This window comes from Amblyomma mixtum, chromosome 8 (assembly GCF_055824585.1).
Source record: "Amblyomma mixtum isolate Tamu chromosome 8, ASM5582458v1, whole genome shotgun sequence".
Lineage (NCBI taxonomy): Eukaryota > Metazoa > Arthropoda > Arachnida > Ixodida > Ixodidae > Amblyomma > Amblyomma mixtum.
In genome coordinates, this window is record NC_143019.1 from 110,475,412 (window position 1) to 110,482,228 (window position 6,817).

Here is a 6,817-nt window from a genome sequence, read left to right on the forward strand (position 1 = left end):
GATGGAAACATGAGAAAACAGTTATTATGCCACTAACTAGAACTAACGCGCACCGCTTCTCTTTTCCACGAACCATAGCAGAATGGAATGCACTTCCACCTGAAATAGTGAACATGTCATCAATCGACTCATTTTTAACTGCTCTAAAAAATTGTCACATAACGCGCCATATCGTTGCTTCATTTTTCGCGCAAATAAGCATTGCAGAAAGTGCTCCTTCCGATAGCTTGCAAAGCGATGCCTAGCCCTCTACTGTACCTTTTGTCTTGTTGTTTTTGTACATGTTTTTTTTTTCGTGCGTCATACCAATTCTTGCTGCTCATATCTGCTCTCCCCACAGCATATCTACCATGTACTGCTTAACTTCTTTTGATGTTGTTCTTTTGATTATGAAGTGTTCACTTTGTAACTTCATGTGAACGCCAAGATTGTATTTTTATTACCTTTTGTTTGTACTCCCTCCTACCTTGGCCGCCTAAGGGCAGCCGGCAGTATTTGATAAATAAAAAAAAACTTCAAAAACAAAAATACTAGAAGCGAAACACTGAAGCATAACCAGCACCACCTCTGTTTGGTTCTTTGGCCGATGCATGTATACGCTGCTGTAAGCTTGCGCCGTAACAGTTATCAATAAGCACACCCCCTCGGCTTCTTTAAAGCTGCTCTGCTGATTTTCGGTTTCTGTTTACCGCGCGCTGCTGGAAACTAGAAGCCCCAAATAAACTGTGAGATTTAGGCTCTCATTCGATCAATCGAAGGTCGGCGGTTTTAACCAAGATCATTTTTCACATTTGGTGCCTCAGCTGTGAGCTTTGCGAGCTTTCTCAGCTTGCGTGACTTGCTGCTCACAGCTCATTTTTTTTGCTCAATTGCCGCATCATGATTGCAACGCAGCAATTTATAAGATGCGCTCTTAAATCCACTTTGGGCACAGCACATGGATTTCGGCAATACAATTTCATGTATGCTGAGCTTGCACGCGCCAGGCTTTGCTGCATGATTTAGAAAAACTGGTTCGGCTGACAAAACCACTGTCAGTATGATTTTCGCAACCACAGTCACGTAAAAACGGTCGGTACAGAGGATGGTCATTTTCAACGCTTCCCGGCGAGGTCTGCCTCTGGGATAACTCAGGAAGAATACTTGCTCCTTCCAGGTCGCGCATCTGCTATTCCAGATAAGTAGGGCGACAGTCTTACCCTCTCGTTCTAAGGCAGTTGTGCATTTATTTGCAGTAAACAACGGCACAACAAATCAAGACACTGGATTGAAACACGCCCCTGCAGTCACAGTCGAAGGCAATAAATGAGACCGTCCTGCACATCGTCGTACACCTGTATGCTGAGCTGCCAGTCACTTGATCAGGGATTGCTATCGGTGGCACGACGTCATGAAATAGTTCTTTAAATGCCCAGAGGAAGGAACAAATCACAGTATGCGCCTCAGGTGCCCGCTTAGAGGCGCTGAAAAGCATTGAAACAAGTGAAAGGAGTAAACCGCTGGAGAGGAAAGAGGAAGCCACGAAGCACGTGGAATACGGAAATTAAGGAGGCCATCGAACAACGACGGGCGACTTCGAGGGAACACAGAGAAGCAAAGAGGGCGCAGTTATCTGAAGAGGAGACAGGCGAAAAATAGCAATCTTATCGACAAACGAAACAGCAAGTTCAGGTCCTAGTCCAGGCTCAAATAAAGCAGTCCTCTCATAAATGGCTGGCTGAAGGTCGCGAGGCACATAAAGGGCGGCCAAGAAAATTACGGAACCATATAAGGTGGTTGGGAAAAACAAATCAAAGAAAGCAGGAACAGATTAAAGATGCTGAGAGAAAATGTTTAGAGGGAGACGAAAAGGAAACGAGGCCCGTTCGCCCGCCCACCCGCCCGCCCGTCCGTTCGTCCGTCCGTCCGTCCGTCCGCCCGTCCCTCCGTCCGTCCCTCCGTCCGTCCCTCCGTCCGTCCCTCCGTCCCTCCGCCCGTCCCTCCGCCCGTCCCTCCGCCCGTCCCTCCGCCCGTCCCTCCGCCCGTCCCTCCGCCCGTCCCTCCGCCCGTCCCTCCGCCCGTCCCTCCGCCCGTCCCTCCGCCCGTCCCTCCGCCCGTCCCTCCGCCCGTCCCTCCGCCCGTCCCTCCGCCCGTCCCTCCGCCCGTCCCTCCGTCCGACCCTCCGTCCGACCCTCCGTCCGACCCTCCGTCCGACCCTCCGTCCGACCCTCCGTCCGACCCTCCGTCCGGGGCACTAGCTGCGACAGACACGTGTTAACTTGCACGAATAAAACAGTGGACAGATACAGAGAAACATACGGGACACATGATGATATCAATTGAAGTTTAACACGCATTCAAGAAAAGACTCTCACTTCGCCAAATGATGTCTGCACATGCGCTAGAAACTCAACTTTGCAAACATTTCCTTTCATATCGGAATAGCAGGCAATCACCAAATTCACAGCAAGTCGATGCACTCTTTTTGCTATGTATGACAACTTTTGTCTTATAAGGGCAATCGAAGAGATGCTTACGCACTTGTCTCGTGCTTTATCAATGCAAAACGTTTCCATAATCTCCCTATCACCATGCTTGCGGAGCCGCTTCAGCACTCCAGTGCAGTGAAAAAGAGGGATGCGCTTCTTTGTTGCCCTATGCTTCCTCAGTCTCATTGAGGCACTGGCCCATCTGGCCTACACAGGAAAGTGGAATAAGTTAAACCCCTCCGACGCAGCAGTTTACAAACTGCGTGACGTGCATAATCCGCTAACTTTCACTTTCGCCGGTGCTATTAGCCATGCGGCACATGCTTGCCACACAATACTGATAGGGAGATTATTGAAGTTTTTTCAATTGATAAAGCAGGAGACAAGGACCTAAGCACTCTCTCAATTGCCCTCATTGGAAAAGAGTTGTCATACATAGCAAAAAGAGTGCGTCAGTCACCTTGCTGTGAATTTTGTGATTGCCTGCTATTCTGATAGCTGAGTTTCTTGCGCATGTGCAGACATGATTTGGCGAAGTGAGAATCTTTTCTTTAATCTGTATTGAACATCACTTGATGCGTCGTCTGTTTCTCTGTCTCTGTCCACTGTTTCATTCTCGCTAGTTAACATGCCAAAGCCATTGAAGAGGCGAGTGCTGCACGTCGCCTGTTCGTGCAGACGCCGCCTTCGTTGGGCCGGAAATTTAAGTAATTTGATTTGACTTGGTTTATTGGAGTTTAACGTCCCAAAGCGACTCAGGCTATGAAGGACGCCGTAGTGAAGGGCTCCCGATATTTCAACCACCTGAGGTTCTTTAACGGACACTGACATCGCACTGTACACGGGCCGCTAGAATTTCGTCTCCATCCAAATTCAGCCGCCGCGGCCCGGATTGAACCCGCGTCTTCCAGGTCAGCAGCCGAGCGCCGTAACCCCTGAGCCACCGCGGCGGGTTAAAATTTAAGCAATCGGACAGTAAGCGTTATGAAAGCTTCCACATGCTTAGAATTGACTGGTTTAGAAAAGTAGAGAAAAGCATACATAAAATTTTGGGTCTTTAAACACTGGCTCAGGTCGCAAATGTTCTGTGCGTGAGCGGCTTTTCATAGGAAAGCACGCAGAATCGGTGGAAGGGGTAGCCCTCTCAACATGTTCTGCCCCTAGCAGCAGCGCTCACTTCTACTCACAGTAAGTGGCCACTCTCCCGCCTCACGCGGGTACGTCGTCGCAGCACCTCTTTTTTTTGTCCGCGGTATGTTCTTGCAGGAGTCTATATGCATTGAAAGTAACGAATACCTGCGAAGCTTTGGCACTAACAAACACAGCAAAACATTTTGAAAAGTTATCTGCAATTTGTCTCCATTTCTGATTTGATGGTATCTGCAAACTATGACAGCAGAGACACTGCATTAGTTGCTAAAATGCGGCCGCAAAGCACTCAAGTAGATTAAAGAGTCACTAAAACAAGACAGGTGATATACGACACTGACGCCCAAAGTCCACACTTTGCTTTTCATAAAATATTGACTATCACGACAGCTTGGGCTGTTCACTGTAATGGAAGCGCTGTTGCAAACATAGTGGTGGGTTTGGTTGTATTTTTTTTTTCGGAATTATTTTAAAAGATGCTTAACGATGATTGAACTTTACACCTAGATGTACTATATTGAAAAAGCAATTCTTTGCCTATTTAAGATGTAATTTATTGTCTAAATTGTAATTTGCCCCTCATATTACCAACGTCCGGAGAGATTTACCAACTTATGAAATTAGTTTTATATTCGTCTCTGATAGTAGTTTTCTCTCCTTAACAGAGACCCGTACCACTCTTTGTGCAAATCCTTCGCAAGTGTTTTTAAATGGCCATTATAGTGAACACTGTTGATACACATTTCTACTTAACATTTCAATATGGGCATCCTGAATGGGGGGGGGTAAGGCGGGTGGTGGCCCCCTCCCCAGCATTTCTGTCCAGGGGGCAACACACCTTCTCCCTGCATCCCCCCTGTCTCTTAAGTGCTTGTGCTCAGATCAGATTTCCGTCAAACATTTCATTTTTAAGGATGTTATTGATACGAGCCACAGTGGTCCTGAGCTAGTTGGCATAACAGGTGTAAAGCACTTCATTTTAGTAACCTGAACCAATCATGTCCCAACCGATGTTCACGAGCATAATTACTAGAATTGAAACAGAGTATGCACAGACTTGTTTTAGGCAGTCGATTACTCCTGGTGTGTACATATTTGTAAAGCCGCCCGTTTCAGTTTAAATTTCATGTGCACTAACAAATGCACTTTTCTAGAACTGTGAAATATAGGAGGTGGCCGAAAGTTAGCCGAGCGGATGAGCTTAAGAAGTTAGCGGAGATAGGGTGGCCGCAGCTGGCACAGAACAGGGTTAACTGGAGAGACATGTGAGAGGCCTTTGCCCTGCAATGGGTGCAGTCAGGCTGATGATGATGACGAAATATTTAAGTGAAATGTTGAATACATAAATGCAGAATTAAAAAACTCACAAGTCCTTCCCCACTCGAAAAAATTGGGAGGTTCACTGCAGTTGTGCCGAACCTTAACGTAGAGCGAAAGCTGCTTTCTATATACCTTAGTCTGTTTTTATTTTTTATTTCCTTTCGTTTTTCTTGTTTTCCTTTTTATTCTTTAATTTTTATTTTTGTTATTTGTTCTAGCCCTGTTTATATTTTTATTTCATTGCATTTTAATACTTTCTTTATTTCCCTATTTTCATTTTGCGTTCCTCTCTCTCAAGGTCATTTTGCATACAGACATCACCTTGAGTTACGGGAGCAATGGAGGTTCCGTTCTAAAAAGTTCCAGTTTTTGCTTCTCTAGCTTTGTCCTCTCATCATTCCTATTGCGCTGGTTAGAGTGTGTCCTCAAATACTGTATTTGTAATGTTTCGTGTTTTCTTTTTGGTTCTTTTATTGCTCTTTTCCCCATGCCCTAACCTCACTAGGAAGCTGCAACCAGTGGCAGAGTACTAAAAGAAATGTACCTAAATTTTAAAAATGAAGCCTTGCAGATTATGGCTTAGTACAATAAAGTACTCACTGCACTTGAAGCATTGGCTGCTCTTTCAACGCACTTATTTTTTTGCTCAGCCCACTTTGCTTTCCCATTGGCATCTGGTTTGCGACATTGTGGAATCCACTTATGACAAGCAGTTGCATTCTCTGCCATCACGTGTTAGCAGTGGGAAGTCAGAGGAACAATGAGGAAAACTGGTAGAACCATGTAGACAAATTTTCAGAACTGGATTTGAGGCCTTCTAAGAGCTTCGAGGGATGGAGCAGTTGCGGGCAGAAGTACATTTGCGTTTAACAGAGCCTTGTAGTGGTACTCAGTGGCAGTTAAGAATCCTTATAGAGAGCATGTTGTGGACGCCCACTGTTGCCTCTGTCTTGTTGCTATTGCTAGGGGTCAACTCATAGGAGATGAGGCATACGAAGCGTGAGGGCGCTTGACGCGTGCTCGGGCTCCGAATCCTGGGCAGTGGCCTGTGTTTTAGCATCCGCTGCGCCCTGTGCTCGTGTTGTGATCGGTGTGAGTGTATCAGTGTTTTGCGTTGTGTGTACGCCTCCTGCCACGTAACATCTTGGTGGAGGTGAGGACTTTCCCCTTCCCCTCGTTCTGGCCTATTCTACCACGGAGCTTCGCAGCGGGCGTTACACTAGGACCGCTACTGCCACTGCCAAGTCCTACTGCCACTACAGTCATGGTCATGGCTCATCCCCGTGACCCCATCTTTTCCGGTGCTTCAAGTGAAAACGTCGACAGATGAATCTCGATGTACGAACGTGTCAGCACCCATAATAGGTGGGACCCCACCTATTGACCCATTGACACTACGAGTTCTAACTGCTTTAGGAAGCCTCTTCACATGAAAACTTTTTCGATTTCAGCGGTCCTGCTTAAAGACATCCGGCTGCCATGTAGACAAATTTTCAGAACGGGATTTGAGGCCTTCTGAGAGCTGTTGCATTGAGAACAGCTATAGTTTACCGAGGCAATATTAGTGCACGGGGAAATTTCAAATATTTACTTGAGATCTGCAAGGAATGGAGCAGTTGCGGGCAGAAGTACTTTTGCGTTTAACAGCTGCCATCCAAGATCACGGCGTGGTGGCTGCTCTAGTAATTTGTTTTGTCATTCAACTCTCAGTGACTTTCAGGGCTGAATGCTTGCCAAATTATTGCTTCCCTAACGTGATTCAGGTATTCAAAATTTAAACACCAATAGTAGATGGATGCTATTTGTGAATAATTACGTTAAAACTCCCTGGTTATGTGGTTTGAATAGAAATCCAGAAAACTGCACATAAATGGTTTACT